The sequence below is a fragment of the Bos javanicus genome, chromosome 14, assembly GCF_032452875.1.
Source record: "Bos javanicus breed banteng chromosome 14, ARS-OSU_banteng_1.0, whole genome shotgun sequence".
NCBI lineage: Eukaryota > Metazoa > Chordata > Mammalia > Artiodactyla > Bovidae > Bos > Bos javanicus.
Genome location: NC_083881.1, coordinates 29,962,996 through 29,985,728, shown reverse-complemented (window position 1 = coordinate 29,985,728; position 22,733 = coordinate 29,962,996). Strand labels below are relative to the sequence as shown.

The 22,733-nt window shown below is 40.3% G+C and overlaps 1 non-coding gene across 1 annotated transcript; it reads left to right on the top strand.

The window, feature by feature from the left end:
* Window positions 1-22,236: 22,236 nt before the first annotated feature.
* Window positions 22,237-22,343, top strand: LOC133260847 (U6 spliceosomal RNA). Its single transcript, XR_009740988.1, has one exon. It is a non-coding gene; the product is annotated as a U6 spliceosomal RNA (small nuclear RNA).
* The last annotated feature ends 390 nt before the right edge of the window (window positions 22,344-22,733 follow it).

The following is a 22,733-nucleotide window of genomic DNA, read 5'->3' as shown; positions in this document are numbered from 1 at the left end:
GATTATTCTAGGTAGAAAAGCAACATGTGTTCAAAGACACAGAGCTGAGGAATGCCTCAAATAGGTTATCTCAGTGCAGATACTAATGCAGCAATTAGTATCACTGGATACTAATTGGTATCCAGTCACTGGGTACCCTGGTCACTGCAGCAATTTCTGCTGTCTATTCCAGTGTTTCATGATGTATAAGATGTGGGAAGCACTGGTCTAGAAGCTATAAAGGGCATGATACATTTAGAGAACTGCACGAAAGTTGGACTATTTGAGGCATGGGGAAGGATGCTGGCCAATATTGGATGAGATGGTTGGATGACATCATCAACTCAATGGACATGATTTTGAGCAAACTCCAGGAGGTAGTGAAGGACAGGGAAGCCTGGTGTGCTGAGTCCATGGGGTTGCAAAGAGTTGGACACAACTGAGTGACTGAACAGCATTAATACAACAACATTGTCATCAGTACTCTAATCTTCAAACCAGCGAGATCAAAACTACAAAAATTGAAATAAGATTTGAGTGTGTTACAAACTTCCAGTACCCCAGTCATTTATGAAAAGTAATTTTATTTTTGTCTCCTTTGTCCACCTCCTTGAACTTCAAGGAGCATTTGGTTGGGTGTGGTCAGTTCTGGGACTCTCATGGTGCAGAATCAGGGGACTACTGAGAGATGGACAGGATTAGAAAGACAAAAGAAAGGGGAAAAAGAACAAATGGCAAACACCGTATTGATCCTGAGCAGGAGGAGTTTTGAGTGAACAAGTGGAAGCAAGAGCTTATGTGACTGTGGCGCATTAACTGAAACTGAGTAGATTTTCGTTAAGATTTACAAGTGCAGGTGTTGAAATTCTTTAAAAAATTACTTTAGAATATGGAACTCTTCTCCAAATGTGACACTGAAGAGACACTGGACTGTCTGAAGCATCGAGATTTATTTGAGTTGCAGCACATGCATGCTTCTAGAGAGAAGGAAGTTTTGTGGAATGTGGGAAATGATGTCTAGATTTAGAACCTGAGTAAATGATTCCTGCTTTTGATGTTTAGTTGTGGCATGATTTTGGTTAAGCCTCTATCATCTCTTGGAGCCTTTCTATACCTCGATCTCCTTGTAAGTGAATCAGGAAATATCTTTTCTATATATACCTAATTATATTGGCTATATACTCATATAATATGACCTCACTGAGTCAATGTGAATGATAAATAAAACATGAAAGCACTATGCAAATTATGAAGAGTTAGAGTTTCATAATAGCAGTAATAATTATGAGGTTAATGTTAACAAGAAAGTATCTTCTAATTTTTTAAACAGCATAGAATGACACCCTTAGTGGCTTTTGAGAAATGATAGTTGATGGTGTTAACAAGGAGGAGACAATAAAAGATAGCATCCCTTAGTTTGGGATGGCAATGGCTTCAATTTTGAGAAAACTAACTGCTCACCAGGAATGACTCTGAACTTGTGAATAGTACAGCTTGAAATCATCACTGTCTCCTCTTTCACATTCTTCTGATACATATGAACACCTATTGTTCTATCTGGAATTGCCACAGTACAGTCCCTGTGTTCTCTGGTTCTGGCATGCTTTAAAATCCTGAGATAGAGGGGGAACTAATAAATTATTTGACAGAAAATACAGAAAAAAAGTCTTTGTAATTCACAGTTCTGACATAATGAAAAGCTTATAATTCACTAGTGTGACCTCACAGCTGTGAATGACAAGTTTCACTTGACTTGTTCACAATTTGTCTTTGAATTTATACCATGAAAAGTGAGAACCATATTGTCAAACTGCCACTCCATATTGATATATTACTGCTGAAGATTAAGAAACATTTTGTCAAAAAGCAGGAAAATAAAAATACCTTAAAAGAAGATGAAGTGTTTTTTTCTTTCTTTATTAAGTGTAGTTGATTTACAGTATTATATTAGTTTCAGCTGAATAGCATGGTGATTCGATATTTTTATGCATTACACACCATACAAAGTTATTACAATGTGCCATGTATTACATCCCTGTGGCTTACCTATTTCATAACTGGTAGGTTGTACCTCTTAATCCCCTTCACGTATTTTCACCCTTTTCCCCACTTCATACCTATCTAGGAACCACTAGTTTGTTCTCTTTATTTATGATCCTGTTTCTGTTTTGTTATATGTGTTTGTTTTTTAAATTTTACATACGTGCGATTGAAAACACAGAGTATTTGTCCTTCTCTGATTTATTTTACTTAGGATAATACCTTAAAGTCCATCCATGTTGTTGCCAATGGCAAGATTTCATCCTTTTTTGTGACTGAATGATACTGTACTACATACAAGTATTATATACATGTGTGTGTGTGTGTGTGTGTGTATGAATCAGTGCACAAAGCCTCCCATAATAGCAAGTATGGCTCCTGTTGAAAACACATAATAGAAATGTGGCTTCCCTTGTGGCTCAGCTGGTAAAGAACCGCCTGCAATGTGGGAGACCTGGGTTTGATCCCTGGGTTGGGAAGATCCCCTGGAAATGGGAAAGGCTACCCACTCCAGTATTCTGGCCTGGAGAATTCCATGGACTGTATAGTCCATTAGGTCACAAAGAGTTGGACATGACTGAGCAACTTTCACTTTCACTTTCAATAGAAATGTGCATCTACATAGTACGTATCGTGTAGAACAGTATCTAAAGGTGACTTGGCTAGGACAATCCCTGTTAACACGCCCACCATAAAAAGAAAAATAAAATTGAGGGCTCACATTAGAGCTGGAGATCATTTAATATTCTCCTCCTCTGGTAGCTCAGTTGGTAAAGAATCTGCCTGCAGTGCAGGAGACCCAGGTTCGACCCCTGGGTAGGGAAGATTCCCTGGAGAAGGAAATGGCAACCCTTTCCAGTATTTTTGCCTGGAAAATTGCATGGACAGAGGAGCCTGGCGGGCTACAGTCCATGGGCTGGCAAGAGTCAGACATGGCTTAGTGACTAAACCACCACCACCATTTAATGTTACTACCATAAAACTTTGCCAGTCAACTGAACTCTTGTATGTATGTATATCATTAAAAAAATCTCTTTGATCAGATCTTTTTCTTGATAGTTGTACTTCAAGAGTGGAGGGCAAGAAAGATAAAGCTAGTACTACATTTCACTTGTTTAGATGATAGATAAAGGTTCTCTATACTGGACACAGATCTAATACTTTTTAACTTTTTAAGACTCTTCAACTAAAATATGCCAAAGGGATTGTCCTTCTGATAGTACTTTTCTTTGTAATCTTTAATTTTAATATAATTTCAAAATTATAGAAAAGTTTTAAGGATGGTGCTAAGAATTGTTGTATACCTATAGCCAGATTTATAAATTGTTTAAATTTTGCCTCATTTTCTCCATAACCATTTGAAATTGAGAGGTAAAGCATCTCTTCGTCCCTAAATATTTCAGTGTGGATTTCCTAAAAACAAGAACACATGAGTCTTATGGGAAAGTGAAAGTGTTAGTCGCTCAGTTGTGTGTGACTCTTTGTGACTGTAGCCCACCAGGCTCCTCTGTCCACGGGATTTCCCGGACAAGAGTACTGGAGTGGGTTGCCATTCCCTTCTTCAGGGGATCTTCCCTACCCAGAAATTGAACCCGGGTCTCCCACATTGCAGACAGATTATTTACCAGCTGAGTCACCAGAAAATCCCTCTGATGTGTAGTCCATATTAAAATTTTTCAATTTCCCCAGTAGTCTTCTTTATAAGTAATTTTTTCTTCATTGGAAAGTCCTTTTCCCCTCTCCCTTCTATACACAGATGTACATGGGAACATAATTTGCAATAGTCAAAACTGGAAACAAACAAAATGTCCTGCAATAGGCAAATAGTTAATAAACTTTGGTACATTTATACTGTAAAATGCTACTTAGCAATAAAAAGAAATGGATTATTGATCCATGTAACAACTTTATTCTCAAGTGTATTATGCCAAGTGAAAAAAATCCAATCAAATAGTATATAATTTGATTTACACAACATTCTCAAAATGACAAAATTATAAATAGGGATAATAGATTAGTGGTTTCCAGGGGTTAGGGAAGGTTTTTTGTATTTTTTCTTTCTTTTTTTTGTGGGAGTCACTATAAAGGGTAGCCTGAAGGAGATCTTTTGTAACTATGGAATGTTTTGATGTGGTTGCACAAATTTATAGGTGACAAACGGGACTAGTATTAAACACACACATTTTACCAATGTCAGTTTTCAGGTTTTGATATGGTTGTACAGTTACATCAGATGTAATCATTGGAGGAAATTGGGTAAAGGATTCTGCATTGTTTTTGCAACTTCCTGTGAATCTGTAATTATTTCAAAATGGAAATTTTAAAGAAGTTAGAAGCATTTTATGACAGGTATATGACTTATGTAAAAAAGGTGTTTAATACAAATTAATTCTTCAGAGGACTAAAGATTATGTATACCATAGGGTTATGCCCCCAGTTTGAACACACTTCTCACCTCACTGAGGCTTTGACACCAAGTTCTGGGACCCTCTATGTAAACGTCCTCCTCACGCAGCTTGAGCTCTGACACCTGGGCTCAGGTGCCCTCCCCAGCACACCTGCTTCTTCCCTCTGGGCTCTGGCATCTGTGCCAGGCCACTGCTGCCTCCCCTCCATGCATGGAGGCCTTGTCAAGCCTCCTAGGCTCCACCTCAGTACCCTCATCACAGACACCTCTGGCTCCAGCACCCTGTGCCAGGCCACCCTTCTTCCTCCTGGGTGCTGTTCTCACCCATCTTGGGCTCTAATATACAACTCTGGACCACCATGGCTCAGACTGTAAAGAATCTGCCTGCAATGCAGGAGACTGGTGTTCAATCCCTGGGTTGGGAAGATCCCCTGGAGAAGGGCATGGCAACCCACTCCAGTATTCTTGCCTGGAGAATCCCACGGACGGGAGTCTGGCGGGCTACAGTCCACGGGGTCACAAAGAGTCAGACGTGACTGAGTGATTATCCCTTTCCCTGGACCGCTGTGGCCTGCCCTCTTCTTCTCCCTAGTGACCTATGTTGTTTGGCTCTGGCTAATGGCTTTTGAACTAAATTGCTCTGGAAAGGAAAGAAGGGAGGGAGGGGAGGCAGAGGAGAGACTGGAGAGGGGTTTTGACAGAGTTTATTCAGATCAAGCTATAAACCCAGGGACATCATTCCTATTTTCCTTTTGTTTTCAGGGATATTATTCTTTGAACAATTTTAACATTTAGCCAACATTTCAACATTCCATGCCTTCCTCAGGGTACTGGAGAGGCTTATTCTCTGCAAACAGCTGTTCAGCATGATACCACCAGGGTCCTCCAGTATATTTATAGCTTTGGAATTCACAACTACCTATAATTTATACATGCATAGTTCTTCAAAAAAATGTAAAAATTAAATCCTTCTAACTTATAGGGAGTATGGAATCCAATCAGTTTTAGCAAGCTTGCCTGTATATTAATTATCATTTATCTGAATGCTGTTTAAAAAACTCATAAATCTGTAAAAACTTACATTTTGTAACCTTGATTGAACATGATTCCTAAGCTCCTCTTGCAATTTGGGTATTTTGCAAGTCCTGGAACAAAGAACAAAATGTCATCATGAAACTCATTTTTATGATGAAATGGTGGTTATAACATAATTATTATAATGAATGCTAAAATCTAGCTATAATTCAACATATTTGACCATAACACTTCTACAGTGACTCTAGTTGTGACAGATTTACTCCCAAATAATGTGATCAGCTGCGGCTGGATGTTCTCCTTCATGTAGGTGGTGTCACGGTTTATTATAACAATTACAGGGCTATGGGGGTGAGGCTTTCAGACCATTGTGTTTCCTCCTAGGAAAGAATCTGAAAAGAAGACACTACTTTGTATATCAACTTTGTAGTGAAAAGTGAGGACCAACTGCAAATAAGACCTATTCTTCTATAGAACAAACTGCCAAAAGCTAGAAAGTGATGACTGATGCTCTGCTTATCGTGATAGGTTGAAGAACAATTTTGCATGTTCACCAGGCAGGAAATGTAGCTGTGATCCCCATTACTGACAAAAGACAGCGCAGGCAGGATTCCATGGCTGTCTTGCTTCAGTCTGTGACATTACGGTTCAACCTCTGCACAAGACACATAAATATTCTTTGGATTTTCTTCAGTAAGCACACGCTAGAGGTTAATAATGTGGGGATGTTGGATTCCCTGCTGTTTTAAATAATTTCATGGAAAATCTAATGCAGTAGGACACTAGTTTAGAAAGGTTATTACCCTCATCAAACGATAGCACTTCTTTCCTATTACTCTGTAGCAATTTCTTGCCCTTACAGCTCCTCTCTCTTCATTTACCACAAATGATTCTTCAAAACGATGCTCTGTGGTTGGGTGAAGATGGGATTGGAGAAAACTTAATCCCTAATCAGGGCCCTGTCAGTGCTCATAGGACTCTGCATCTTTCTTCTGCTTGTTGGAGCTTAGATACAAAATGGAGATGCACACTCATTGGAAGGGTGTCATTGGAACCCAGTCCCTATCACCTTGCTGGGGCCATGTGACACAGGACCCTGAGATCCAGAGCCCACGGGGAGCCTCCGGGCAGTTATAGTTTTAGTAACTCACCTGAACTTTTCTCAACTAATTGGCTCTCTGATTTGATAAGTTCCTGAGTCTCTATCACCTGTGTTGTTGCAGGTACTTATAACTGACCCTACTGATGCTCTTAGGCTCAGAGGAGAGTATTGGGGGTAAGGAACACTATGGGATTGCATGGACTGTGCCATTCCAGGCTTTCTAAGTGTGAGAGAGATTGCCTTTTCTTCTTTTCTTGCCAAGATACAAAGTTTTGGTAGGAGGCCATGTGCATGTCCCGGCCTTCCTTGCAAATGGGTGCCATGTGACTAAATTCTAGCCAATGAGGTTTGAGCAGAAGTTGTTTGGGTAGGACCTCACTTAAAACAGTGAGAGACAGCCAGCCAATCATAGGCTTCTATTTGGGGCAAACAACTGTTCTGGTTTGCCTACAATTGTGGAATTTTCAGAGAGATGAGACTTGTAGTCTTAAAACCCAAACAGTCCCAGGTAAACTGGATAAATTTATCACTCTGCCTTCCTTTCTTTCAGCAGATTATAGGTGTGATGGTTGGAGTTGTAGCAGCTATCTCATGGTCATAAGATGACAAGCAATATCTAAGGGTGACTGGGTTAGAGGATAAGAGGAACTTGGTTCCATTGCAACTGCTCTTGACTTCTTGGTACATGAGGAAAAACAACTCCCCAATTAGTGAAACAATCTTTTAATTTTTTTGAGTGTAGTGGTCCTCTTTTCTAACAGTCACAAATTCCATTAGTGTTAACTTGATTAAAGAGCTCTATTTTGCCCATGTCAGGGGAAGACATTCCCTTTTGACTGAAGCAAGTTCAATTCCCTAGAGAAAGATGGCTTCAACATTGTGGGAATGGTTCAAATCCTTTCAGATGCTAACCACTTCCTCCCTGAACCTCATTCTGAATTTCATTATCCCCAGGCCTCATCCCTTGAAAACTTACTCTCAAAAGAACCCTGAGACAGATTTGACACGCTCATGGAGAAGTTTGGTGTTTGGAGGGAAGGACCCTCGTAGGTGATGTGGCCTCTCAGTGTCTTAATTTACTGATGAGGAAACAGAAGAGGCGGGGTGTGGGGGCCTGGACCCCAGTGGATTCACTGTCTTTGGTATGGGTCCTGCCTCTCCTTGGGATACCCTGAGCCCACCGTTTCTCAGCCCCTCCTTTGATTGTGAACTTGAATGTCAGTCCAAGTTGTATGGACTGAACAAAGTTGAATGCTCTCCTGTTGTCGCCAAAGATGGTAATCTATGAGATGATCCAGAGTGCATATCAACGTGTGTTTGTAGATAGCCTTCTGCCGGTAAATTAGATGGAAGGAGACTTTACACTTTGTAGATGTGAAAAGAGAAAGGCTGAAGGGCTCAGGGCCCATGTGTGGTGGGGTTGTGGCCCTGTACTCGGATGGCATAGGAGCTGCTGTTCTTCATGAGGGCTACTAGGAAAGAACCCCTCCAGAAAGTGAAATGATCTGAATTTTACATGAAGTTCTGGTTGACAAGGTAGAAGAGAATTGCGTGCGTGTCAAGTTGCTTCAGTTGTGTCTGACTTTTTGCCACCCTATGGACTGTAGCCCACCAGGCTCCTCTGTCCATGGGTTTCTCCAGGCAAGAATACTGGAGTTGGTTGCCATGCCCTCCTCCAGGGGATCTTCCTGACTCAGGGATCAAACCTGCATGTCTTATGTCTTCTGCATTGGCAGGTGGGCTTTTTACCACTAGTGCCACCTGGGAAGCCCAAGAAGAGAGTTGGGCCAAACTAAACAGTCATTCCCAGGAGATGTTAAAACTGGGAAGAGAGTGAGCATCTTTTCCCACCTTTTCCCATGGGCAGCTTACATTGGATCACAGAGTGGGGAGTGTTTTGGTAAGTGGACTTGCCCCTGGGAGCCCCCTACACAAAAGTGAAATTCCCTCAGCCCACCAGTGAAGGTTTTTATTTGCGTGGAGAGACAGTGCCCTACCTATGAACCACATTTTAAAATGCATTTTGAGATTTGAGCTAATAATGTGAATGACATTCAGTGAGATTGCCAAATGCTGGTAATTTACTCTCATTTTCACATTAATGTGGGCCCACCTGTGATGAATTGGAAACTAAATAAGCACATCAGTTTTAATTAGATATTTCAGAGACTGGATCTAGTTAAACAGCAGTATTCATTCTTATCTATTAAATTGTGAAAGTTTAGCACAGTTTTCAGTTTACACCTCTCCCCTCCCCCCACCATTTGCCCTTCTCTTTTGTTTTGCAAATAAATACTCTTTTCTTTTGGAAACTTTTGTGTTAAAAAGTGCCTGGTTTGCTGCAAGGAGAAAGAAAATGATTGCATTTAAGTCTTAAAAAGCTAAACAGACCATCAAGTTCATTCCTTATTTGTTTTATATTAAGAAACATAATTTTGGGAACCTTTAAAAAGACAAATATAAGATTATGATTACCTGGAAGATACTGACTCTGACACTAAGAATTCTGTGTTCCTCAAACACTGATGTACATATCAGGATCTAAGAACACCACTAGTGTAGGGCTAATAGAGTATGGCTGAGTGACCTTCTATAGGAGAAAGGAGCCAATTTTCAAAATCCAAGATGAGATATTACAGTCCTAACAAAGGCAAAATGTTCTCTGATGCAAAGGGTCTAAGATCTAATGAAACAGTGGGGGTAGATGTGGGGGTAACTTTGATTAATATTTGTGAAGAATGAGGAACTAGTATAGAAAATGAGCCTTAAAAATCAGCAGCCCTTAAAAAAAAAAAAAAACTCAGTAATCCTGAAAGAATTATTTATAGGTGCAATTTTTGTGTTGGTTCTAATATTCTCCAGTGTTATTCTCTGTGTTTCTACCTGGTTAGATTGTGAACTCAGGGAGGGTAAGCTGTGTCTGTCTTGCTGTGGTTACCTTCTCAGCACTCAGCATAGTGGTTGTTCCATGGTAGGTGTTTAATAAATGTTAGTATATCTTTATGTGCTTCCCTGGTGGCTCAGACAGTAAAGAATCCACCTGCAGTGCAGGACAGTAAGATTCAATCCCTGGGTCGGGAAGATCCCCTGGAGAAGGAAATGGCAACCCACTCCAGTATTCTTGCCTGGAGAATTCCATGGACAAAGAAACCTGGCGGGCTACAGTCCATGGGGTCACAAAGAGTCTATGTATTGCTAATCCCTGGCTCTAAAATATTCTCTCCCTGCAGATTTGAGTCATTGGCTGTGTCCTGTCTATTCTTTCACCAAAAAGAATCATGGCTAACTTTAAAAAAAAATTCTGGATACACAAGAAAAAAATTACAAAAGGAGTCCATTTATTCTCAGAAAATTAAAAAAAATGCTTAAAATATTTTTATTATAGTATTAATTATAGTATCAAAAAACAAAAATAAAAAATCAATACTACAAGATTAATAAATTATGGTTAAGAAAATCATAGTACTTTCATACAGTAGACTTCTATGCAGTCATTGAAACAATGTTTTAGAATAATATTTAAGGACAAAATAATTCTCCTAATATATTGTTTCAAAGAAAGGTAACAAAAAACCTTTAGAGTATAATCACATTCTTAGAAGGCTTCTTACTAGAAAGAAGACAATTAAAGAATAGAAAAAAATTAAAGATTTGTAATACATTAAAACTTCTTTATACTTTTGCAAAGTTTTTGAGTATGAAATGTATTACTTTTAGATTCAGAAAACATGTTAAGGAAGTATAAGATTTCTTTAAATAAAACTGTCTTTTGCTGGATTTAAAGTGTGACATGATTTCCCAGGAGTCTAGCAATGGAGGAAGTTGAGTGGGCTTATGGGAGGGAAGGCTGTGGTTCGAATAAAGCAAAGATGTTTGTGTGGGAGATCTTGTGCTCTGGGATAATGGACTAGTTTGAGACCTGCTGCTCCAGTTTCCAGATCTTCCTGGACCATTGCCACAGCACATTATGAAGAAAAAGAAGTGTCTTAATACTGTCCCTATACAATTTCCAGGAAGAATTCACAAATTGAGACGGAAGGAGGAAGTAACGTTTAACAGTTCTTCCTACCAGTGTCTACGGCTTAATTTTATACACAGAGCTTTCTTTCACCCTGGAGTGAATAGCTTGGAAATTATTTTCAAGTTTGCTATTTTAGTTCTTCCCTATCTGCTTCTTGAATGATCTTTTAAAAAACAAAATCTGATTACATCTCTGCTTAAAATCCTTTAATGGATTTTCCCATTGCCTTTGAGGTCTCATTCAGACTCTTTATTATGATGCACACACGTACCATTGGTGATCATCTCCTGCTTTCCTCTTCTGCTCATCTCCCATTACTTTCCCAAGTGTGTCCTAGACTTCATCACACCTGACGACTCGCAGCCTCTGAGCGTATCATCCCTGTTATTCACACTTCACTTCCTTCTAGAAGCCTCTTTAGAATGCCCTTCTCCACTTGACTTCTTCTTCCCTGCCTTCATACTTACCTTCACTACACACTTAGCACATGGCATTGAGGTTGGCTAACGTTCTTTCCATCACCTTCCTGTCATCTTCTGCAGTTCAGGGATCAGCACTTGCCCATCTTCTATTTTAGTGTTTGCCATAAGACTTTTGGTCCACAACAGGTTTTCAGTAAGCCTTTGTGCAGTTATGTGAGTGAATGCCTGAGACATTTTGATGGTGTGTACACACAGACACTTTTTACATTCACTCCTAGCCTTGTCGGAAGCTTTGTTTCCTAGTATCTCTCCAGTAGGCAGAGAACAGGGTCCCTTTGGATGTACGCTGTGGCCTGTGTCTAGTGAAGGTAGGTGTGATTTGCAGAATAATGGTCCCCAAAGGTATGCATCCCCTAATGCCTGTGTATATGTTATCATATGTGCCAAAGGAACTTTGAGATGGAATCAAGTTTACAGACCTTAAAATAAAAAGATTATTCTGGTATAGCTGGGTGGACCCAGTATAACTATACGGGTCCTTAATTGTGGATGTAGGAGGCAGAGGTTGACAGATGCGATGGGAAGAACCGGGGGAGAGATTTGAAGTGTGAGAGGGGTTTGACCCACCACTGCTGGCTGTGAAAATAGGGCAAGGGGACCATGAATCAAGAAATGTAAGCAGCTTCTAGAACCTGAGAGCAGACCTCCCTTAATATCCAGCAGGAAAATAGTGACCTTAGTACTCCACCTTCAAGGAACTGAATTCTTCCAACAACACGAGTTAGCAGAACATAGATTCTCCCTGGAGCCTCCAGAAAGGGACACATTGCCTGACACCTTGATTTTAGCCCATGGAGACCCCTGTTGGCTTTTTGATGTAGAGAACTGCAAGATAATATGTTGTCCTAAGCAATTACGTTTGTGGTAATTTGTTACAGAAGTAATAGAAAACAAATACAGAACTTAGAATTATATAGTCTGTCATCCTCTTACTCCTTGGCTTTCCACTGGCTTCACCTGTTCTCTGCAGAGCAACCCAAGTAAAAGGAAACAAGAATAGACTGTCAACACCAACAAGAATAGAGGACCCTTCATAGTTGATCTAAAAAATGGGAGAATTAGGTGCCCTATGTGAATATGCATATGTTGAATAAGTTCTGCTATTAACTTCATTTTAAAAGCTTAATTTGGCTGTACATCTAACCTCCTTACCTCTGTCCTTCCACCTTCTCCCCACCATCTATACACATTCCCTCTATCTCTGTGTGTTTTTCTCTCTCCATTATCCCAGTCATGCTCATTCTCAACTACAGGTGGGCCATTTACCCAGAAAACCCTTAAGAAGTACAATCGGTGTAAGCCACATTAAGAATTCTGAACAGCAGATGAAATTTGTACTTGCCTCATGATGGTGACTACCTAGAACTGTGTGCCATCTTTTCACAAAGCCTAACAGGCATACGTTGGTATTTCTAAATATGAAATTGTTGCTTTTGTTCTTTTCCTGATCACATTTTTGGATTTACATCGCTTGATTTCACCAGGTGTACAAATGATACACAATCTCTAAAGGAGCCTCTGATAAACCGCATGAATTTTTAAGTGGCACTATTCTGTTTCTCTTGCAATCTGTGTTGCTTTAGAAGGTGGTATTCTCTTTCTCATGGCTGTTGCTCCAGATGTCCCAAGATTGCTCTCTGCTGAAGCCTGCTGCAGGAAGTAGAAGAAAGAGCGTTGACCCGGATGGGAGTCGAAAAGTCAATTTCAGCTCTGACAAAGCCACTGGACTCCAGAAAGACATCCATTCATTTTATTTCATTGTATATTCACTGAACTCCAGCTATTCACCAATACTATACTGGGCGTGGGGGTTACAAAGACAAATTAGATGTAGTTTCCCTTTCTTCAAGGTGCTCATAGTTTAGCGATGGGGAGGAACAAGTAAAGAAACATTTGCAACACTGTGTGGGGCTTTTGAGGTGGTGATTGTTTTACTTTGCTCAGGGCTGGAAGATGAGTTGAAGTCACACAAACACACACACACGGTGTCGCAGACCCGTAGCCCTGCGTACCCAATTACTAGCCACCTGGGAAAAGCAAGCTGATGGTCTATATTTTCTCTGTATATGGCCTGTATGCTGTTTTTTGTGCTGCTGCTGCTGCTGCTAAGTCGCTTCAGTCATGTCCCACTCTGTGCGACCCCATTGACAGCATCCCACCAGGCTCCCCCGTCCCTGGGATTCTCCAGGCAAGAACACTGGAGTGGGTTGCCATTTCCTTCTCCAATGCATGAAAGTGAAAAGTGAAAGTGAAGTCGCTCAGTCGTGTCCAACCCTCAGCGACCCTATGGACTGCAGCCTTCCAGGTTCCTCCATCCATGGGATTTTCTAGGCAAGAGTACTGGAGTGGGGTGCCATTGCTAGACAGACATTTGAAGAAACAGAGAGCTTGAGACTGGAAAAATATCCAGAAGGATGAAACCAAGGACAATGACTTTTAAAGGACTGGCTTTTCTTTAGTTATGAAATGTTATTTGCATGGGTCTTTCTACAGGTGACATTATTTTCTATTGTGAATTATACTTTATAATTGCATGATACTGAAAAAATTCTCATGAATAATCATGTGATATAGATTCCATAAGTTGCTATTGAACTGAGATCTGTAGGTTTCCTCTGTGGCTCAGCCGCAAAGAATTCACGTGCAATGCAGGAGATGCAGAGATGTGATGCCAGTTTGATCCGTGAGTCTGGAAAATTTCCTTGAGGAGGAAATGGCAATCCACTTCAGTAATCTTGCCCAGAAAATCCCATGGACAGAGGAGCCTGGCGGGCTACAGTCCATAGGGTTGCAAAGCGTTGGACACGACTGAGCAACTAAACAATAACAACAACAATGTGAGATATACAGAAACGAAGACACAAAGACATTACATGTTTAAGGTGCCCTTTAAAAGTCATCATGAGAGGAATGTGGCGGAAAGCCTTGCTTTTAGTTCCATTGTAAAGAAACTTGTGGAGCAAAGGCCCTGTATTTTTTGACTACAAACTTCTTGCTTTCATCTTTCACATCATGCTGCTTTGAAGCACATATCCTGTGAATGGGGGAAGAATGGAATAATAATGTCAAATTAAAAGGATAGTACATTTTCTTTCAGTGATAATTATCCAAATATATAGTCACAGAGCTGGAAGAAAAATTGCCTTAGGAGATTACCTTATCTGTATCTTCATAATATCCTACTGTCTTATGACAATAAGACAAATATTATGACAATAAGAAGTCGAATATTACCTCCTTAATTAGTGACCCTGTATCTGGACTTTACAAGATAGGGGAAAAGCCTTCATCATCTTCATTTATCTGTTTATCTAAAACCATGGAGTAGGTTACTAAATGGATTTTAGTTAGTATTTTCTGTTGATTAATATTAGAAATGGCCAGTTACTATTTGATAGTGACACAATATTTAAAATTTGGAGACACAGTTTGTACTGAGTTCTTAAGAAAACTAAGCCAAAGTTATTTGAAACCTAGAATTTCAAAGAGGTGGTGATATAGTTGTGTCAGTCAGTCAGTCAGTTCAGTCGCTCAGTCGTGTCCAACTCTTTGCGACCCCATGAATCACAGCACGCCAGGCCTCCCTGTCCATCACCAACTCCGGAGTTCACTCAGACTCAGGTCCATCGAGTCAGTGATGCCATCCAGCCATCTCAGCCTCTGTCGTCCCCTTCTCCTCCTGCCCCCAATCCCTCCCAGCATCAGAGTCTTTTCCAATGAGTCAACTCTTGGCATGAGGTGGCCAAAGGACTGGAGTTTCAGCCTCAGTATCAGTCCTTCCAGTTGTGTAATTAATTGTTTTTCAAAATGCATGCTGAGCAGTTCATTCTACCTTTAATTTTCATTAAGTTTTTATAACTTGAATGGACAAAACTTTGTACCTATGCTTTGTTTTCTAACTTCTATCCTGGTTTTTGGTCTAAAGCAACAAAATTAGGACTTAGCTACTTCTCGGGGAATAGTTCCTTAGTTCTCTTTATAATTCCATTTAATTATCTGCATGTAATTGAATTCGTCTTTACAATCATTCTTATTTTGATAATAATTTACTAAAAATAATATTTTACCTTAATCAACTTAATGTATATACAGGAGATAATGTACATAATGTGAAAGTGAAAGTGCTAGTTGTTCAGTTGTGTCTGACCCTTTGTGACCCCTATGGACCAATAGCTTGCCAGGCTTCTCTGTCTATGGAATTCTCCAGGCAAGAATACTAGAGTGGTATCCATTCCTTTCTGCAGGGGATCTTTCCAACTCAAGGATTGAATCCTGATCTTTTCCATTGCAGGCAGATTCTTTACCATCTGAGCCGTTAGGTACATAATGTATTTTCTTGCTTTATAGTGTAGCACACAACAGTTAAAAAAAACCACAAACCTTCATTTTATAGGCTATGCGGATTTTGTTAGTAGTAAAAAATTAACCTTGACAGTAATAATGATCCACAAACTTTAACCTATTTTGCTATAATGGCCTCGATCCTGGCTAACTATTTGACAAATGGGGATTTTGGTCCCCAGCAACAAGAAATGAGAGCATTTCAGTGGCCATGTGTGACCTCATTACCACGGCTGGAGAGATCATCCGAGGAGAAAACTCTGTCACCGGATGTAACAACAGCATCATCTGTGGACGTAAGATACACATTTGCTGCACCGTAATAACTTCCACTGGGCGTATATGTAATTGGTGAATGGATTATCTTTATAATTCATTTGAGGCTCAGAAAATTAAGGCTGTTATTTCAGCAGGATTATTTACTGTGAGCTGCTTAACTCATTGTGGCGTGTGGCTGTGGCTAGCTACATGTGTACAGAAGAGAATACCGCTGTTTACTTGGTCTGAGAATGTTCTGTCTGTTTTGTGATCTTAAAGACATCCCTGTAAGAACTTTTAAAAACCCAGTGATTTGAACCCCATATTTAGATCTCTTCTGAAAACAAAATATTTGTTGTTGTTCAGTTGCTAAGTCTGACTCTTTGCGACCCCATGGACTGCAGCACGCCAGGCTCCTCTGTCCTCCACTGTTTCTTGAAGTGTGTTCAAATTCATGTTCACTGAGTGGGTGATAGCTGTGAAAAAAAGATTACAAATAGCTGTGAAAAGAAGAGAAGCGAAAAGCAAAGGAGAAAAGGAAATATATACCCATTTGAATGCAGAGTTCCAAAGAATAGCAAGGAGAGATAAGAAAGCCTTCTTCAGTGATCAGTGCAAAGAAATAGAGGAAAACAATAGAATGGGAAAGACTAGAGATCTCTTCAAGAAAATTAGAGATACCAAGGGACCATTTCATGCAAAGATGGGCTCAATAAAGGACAGAAGTGGTATGGACATAACAGAAGCAGAAGATATCAAGAAGAGATGGCAAGTATACACAGAAGAACTGTACAAAAAAGGTCTTCACGACCCAGATGATCATGATGGTGTGATCACTCACCTACAGCCAGACATCCTGGAATGTGAAGTCAAGTGGGCCTTAGAAAGCATCACTATGAACAAAGCTAGTGGAGGTGATGGAATTGCAGTTGAGCTATTTCAAATCCTAAAAGATGATGCTGTGAAAGTGCTGCACTCAATATGCCAGCAAATTTGGAAAACTCAGCAGTGGCCACAGGACTGGAAAAGGTCAGTTTTCATTCCAATTCCAAAGAAAGGCAATGCCGAAGAATGCTCAAACTACCACACAATTACACTCATCTCACACGCTAGTAAAGTAATGTTCAAAATTCTCCAAGCCAGGCTTCAGCAATACATGAACTGTGAATTTCCAGATGTTCAAGCTGGTTTTAGAAAAAGCTGACTCTTTGCATGGGGTCTCAAAGAGTCAGACTTAGCAACTGAACAAATTGCCAACATCCGCTGGATCATGGAAAAAGCAAGAGAGTTCCAGTGAAACATCTATTTCTGCTTTATTGACTATGCCAAAGCCTTTGACTATGTGGATCACAATAAACTGTGGAAAATTCTTCAAGAGATGGGAATTCCAGACCACCTGACCTGCTTCTTAAGAAATCTGTATGCAGGCCAGGAAGCAACAGTTAGAAGCAAACACAGAACAACAGACTGGTTCCAAATAGGAAAAGGAGTACATCAAAGCTGTATATTGTCACCCTGCTGATTTAACTTACATGCAGAGTACATCGTGAGAAACGCTGGGCTGGATGAAGCACAAGCTGGAATCAAGATTGCTGGGAGAAATATCAATAACCTCAGATATGCAGATGACACTACCCTTATGGCAGAAAGTGAAGAAGAACTAAAGAACCTCTTGATGAAAGTGAAAGAGTAAAGTGAGAAAGTTGGCTTAAAACTCAACATTCAGAAAACTAAGATTATGGCATCCAGTCCCATCACTTCATGGGAAATAGATGGGGAAACAGTGGATACATTGGCTGACTTTATTTTTCTGGGCTCCAAAATCACTGCAGATGGTGACTGCAGCCATGAAATTAAAAGACGCTTACTCCTTGGAAGGAAAGTTATGACCAACCTAGACAGCATATTAAAAAGCAGAGACATTGCCAACAAAGGTCCATCTGGTCAAGGCTATGGTTTTTCAAGTAGTCATATATGGATGTGAGAATTGGACTATAAAGAAAACTGAGTGCTGAAGAATTGATGCTTTTGAACTGTGGTGCTGGAGAAGACTCTTGAGAGTCCCTTGGACTGCAAGGAGATCCAACCAGTCCATCCTAAAGGAGATCAGTCCTAGTGTTCATTGGAAGGACTGATGTTGAAGCTGAAACTCCAATACTTTGGCCACCTGATGCAAAAATCTGACTCATTGGAAAAGACCCTGATGCTGGGAAAGATTGAGGGCAGGAGGATAAGGGGATGACAGAGGATGAGATGATTGGATGGCATCACCAACTCAATGGACATGAGTTTGGGTAAACTCTGGGGGTTGGTGATGGACAGGGAGGCGTGGCGTGCTACAGTCCATTGCTCTTTGCATCAAGTGACTAAAGTGTTGGAGTGGCAAAACATGAGAAATATGCAAACCCTGGTCATGGGGCAGAAAAGGAGACGTTAGACTCTTACATTTCACACTTGGACAGAGCACCCAGTGTTCATTTTCTATTTTCTAAGCTGGATCAGTTTCTATCCAGCCCATGAAAGCAACTCTCTGTGGAGTATTTCTGAATATTCAATGCCAGGTTCTTGTTTTGGCAAATCCTAGGGGAAGGAGGAAAGATTATTCACTCATTTCTCCCTCCCTTTCCTTCAGCTTTCTTGGGGCCCTGCCAGGAGCAGGGTTAGATTGCCAGTCCAGGAGGCCCACTTCACACTCCGAGAGGTGCTACTAGACCACTTATTATCCTCCTCTATGACTCCAGACTAAATCCACAGCTGAACAGTATGATGCTCCTTGCTAGTGTTGATCATTCTGGCAAAGCAGATTGTCAGTTCTGCAAGTTAATATAAGGAGTAAGCTTTGCTTGCAGTGGAAATACCTAAATTAAACTGATAGTTTCATGGTACACAGTGGTTTCTACTGCTGTCCTTTTCTACTTTTCCCTTTGGTTTTTGTGCTGCTTCTTTTTACCAACCCAAAGACTCATTTCTTTCTTTTTTTTTTTTAACTATTTATTTTGCTTTTTTTTGAATGGACTCTAGGAATGGAACTTGTTCATATGTAGGGGACTTGCTTTATATAATAACAATCCCATGGACAAAGGAGCCTGGGGGGCTACAGTCCATAGGGTTGCAAAGAGTTGGGCACAACTGAAGCAATTAGCACACATAAAGCATGCACGCACATAGAGAGAGAGAGAGTGAGAGAGAGAATCAGTTTGCTGTACACCAGAAACGAACACAACATTGTAAATCAACTGTACTTCAATTTAAAAAATACACTATCCAGAAAATAAATTTATTTTGAAGGAAGAAATTAATTGATCTGTAAATCAGATAGTTGTGAAATAATAAATCAAAACAGATCGAATAAATAAATAAATATATATGTAATTTGCCAGAGGAAATAAACTTTTAATTTTGTACTGGAGTATAGCCAATTAACAATGTTGTGATAGTTTTAGGTGAACAACTCAGGGACTCAGCCATACATACACATGTTTCCATTCTCCCCCAAACTCCCCTCCCATCCAGGCTGCCACGTAACATTGAGCAGAGTTCCATGTGCTACACAGTAGGTCCTTGTTGGTTATCCATTTTAAATCAGCAGTGTGTACATATCCAGCCCAAACTTCCTGACTATCTGTTCCCCTCATCCTTCTTCCCCAGGGCAACCATAAGTTCTTTCTCTAAGTCTGTGAATCTGTTTGTTTTGTAAGTAAGTTCATTTGTATCATTTCTTTTCAGATTCCACATATAAGGGATGTCATATGATATTTCTCCTCTGCCAACCACTCATTTCTTTATACTGAAATGAGAAAATAGCTGAATGTATTCTTATCAGAAAAACAAGCTGCAGTGGTTAACTTAGATGCAGTTTTGATGTGTCTAGATGATTAGTCTGTTATTTGTTTTCAAATTTCCTGCAAAAGAAAATTAACTGACTATCCATTGTCTAACATTGGCTAACTCTAAATGAAATCATGATCATTTCTACAGCAGATTTACCTTCCTAATTATGCTTGGCTAATGTTTACACTGACTGATGGAAAAGGATGGTGCCTGGGAGAATGCCAAATGGCAGAAGGAAGTCTGACCTGAGACTAAAAATGTCCAAGGGTAAATTATCAAGTGGACAGTCTGCAGAGAGACAAAAAAAAAAAAAAAAAAGAAAGCTGATGATCTGAATATCATTATTCTTTCAACTCTGTGTCCACTTCCCTCTTGATCTTGAAACAAATTTCTTGGCTGAGATACAGACAGCGCACTTTAACCTTGGTGATGTCTGAGAGGAATAAAGATATTTCTGCTGTCTCCAGAGCTTCAGCATGAGATTTTGAAAAGGAGAAATGTTTGCAAATGCTACTGATGTCAAAACCTGTTGGGGAATTGCCTTGATTCTCACGTTCTATAGCTTTCATCTCTCTACATCTAAGTCGCATGACCCTAAATGCAGTCTCCATGATCTCTGAAGCCCAGGCCCAGGGTGTAATCCTGACTATGGACAGAAAGAATTATAGGGACTTAAAGTCTAGTCTCTTGGGCCTCAGTGTGCTGGCATGTATCATACCTGGGCCACAGCAGGGAGGGGAAAATGGGGAGGAGTCTGGTAATCTGAAACTACACCCTTACGAGTATGAGCCAGGCAGTGGGAGACAGATTCAGCTGAAGGTAATTCGGCACTGAAGTTTACTACAAGAAAGGAAGGGATACCAGCCACTCTTTCTGAACACACTTTGCAAAGTGCTTTTAAAGACTATGATTATCTTAAAAAAAAAAGGTAGGGGGGAACTTTCCTGGTGGTACAGTGCTTAAGAGTTCAGGCTCATGCAGGGGTGCGTGTTCAGTCCCTGGTTGGGGAGCTAAGATCTCACATGTCTCGAGGCCAAAACCCCCAGAGCATGAGAAACAGAAGTGATCGTGTAACAGATTCAATCAAGACTTTAAAAATGGTCCACATGAAAAAGATCTTTAAAAAAATCAAGACTATGATTAAAATGTCGGCGGAGGCAGTGTGAATCAAGTGATTGAAAAATCAGTGATTAGACCATGAGATGTAGAAAAAATAGTGTGATGTTGCTCCCATGCCAACCAAAGGCACAGGCTTGACTCCCAGACTTGCTTCCCCCGGTAGAACCTCCTATGTCTTCAGATGACATCTAGTCTGAAAGACAGGCAGGTGATCTGGAGACCATGGCTGCGGACAACACTCCAGATGAGGTGCGACTGTTGGATGGGATAGGCAGAAAGAAGTGGATACAACATGAGATAACCAGAGTGTCTTCCGTACCTTGATTTTAACAGGTTCCAAATAGCTCAGTCCTTTCGCTCAAGCTTGAACTTTCTTTGTAGTCATCATGCTTTTAATTGTTAATTACATACATACGTGGTGGTGTTGGTAGTTTAGTCTTTAAGTTTTGTCTGACTCTTGTGACCCAATTGACTGTAATTTGCCAGGATGCTCTCTGTCCATGGGGTTTCCCAGGCAAGATTACTGGGGTGGGTTGCCATTTCCTTCTCCAGGGGATCTTCCCGACCCAGGAATCTAACCAGGGTCTTATGTATTGCAGGGAGATTCTTTACCGAATGAGCTACAGGGGAAGCCCACTTACATACATACATTCAGTAAATTTCTGACCAAATCCAGGTATTCTTATTCCAGAGTGGCCCCTGTCGTTGCCTTGATATCACTTCTCATTGTTTGTCATCTGGACTGTGGGGACAGCATGCTTCCTGACTTTTCTCCTCACCCCTAGAAATCTTCTAGCAGGTGCACTAGAATGAACTTGCTTAAGATACATTTGTGGGCTTCCCTGGTGGCTCAGAGGATAAAGCGTCTGCCTGCAATGCAGGAGACCTGGGTTTGATCCCTGGGTCAGGAAGATCCCCTGTAGAAGGCAATGGCACCCCACTCCAGTACTCTTGCCTGGAAAATCCCATGGACAGAGGAGCCTGTTAGACTACAGTCCATGGGATTGCAAAGAGTCGGACATGACTGAGTGACTTCACTTTAAGATACATTTGATTATGTCATCCCCTCCTGAGTGATCTCCAGCATTTCCTCTTTGTCCTGAGGACCCTTTAAATAGTGTGACAAACAAGAGGCTCCATTTAGCTCCTGTCTACCCCTCCAGCCTCATTTCTTGCCACACTCCTATCTTCATACTCTGTACCATGGCTGCATTGACCTTCTGCCCTTTTCCAAACTGGCCATGCCCGATTCTCACTCTACTATTCCTATGGTCCCTCCCTCAGCTCTCCTTATCTACAAATTAAAGTGGTGCAACATGACTTTTATTTATAGTAAAAGGATTATTTAGGATGAAAATGACTACATTGCTGTATTTACTAATGCAGAATGAATTATGGTAAATCTCAAGATAAATCCCAGGTTGTGTTGAGATGTTGATTTGCCTCAATTAGAATCATTAGACTAAAGAGTGAAAAGAAGTTTAATTCACTGGTCTTAGGAGTTCTATCTTTAGTTTGTTAGGTTTTTAAGGGTTTGACAATCCAGTGTCCACATACTAAATATAAAACTACTGGGAAACTAATTCTTAGGCAATATGCTATTAAAAATTCACATTGTCTGGTGCTCGCTTTGGCAGCACATATACTAAAATTGGAACAATACAGAGAAGATTAGCATGGTCCCTGTGCAAAGATGACATGCAAATTCATGAAGTGTTTCATGTATTTATGAGTTTGAGAGATTGGGACGCTACTGATACTACATATAACATAGATTAACTAATGAGAACTATACATTAGCTATACTAATGTATAGCTCAAGGAACCCTACTCAGTGCTCTGGGGTGACCCAAATGAGAGGAAAATCCAGAAAAGAGGGGATATATGTATACATATAGTTGATTCACTTTGCTATCCAGTAGAAACTACCACAATATTGTAAAGCAATTGTACTCTAATAAAAATTGAATATTAAAAATTCAGATTGCCTGAATAAACCAATTGGGTGGCTTCTTGTATTTAGAATCTTTATCTGAAAAAGAATGCTTAGTCTCGAGAGCTTAACAAGAATAAAATTTAGATGAATAATATAATATGTAAAAATAATATATGTATTTC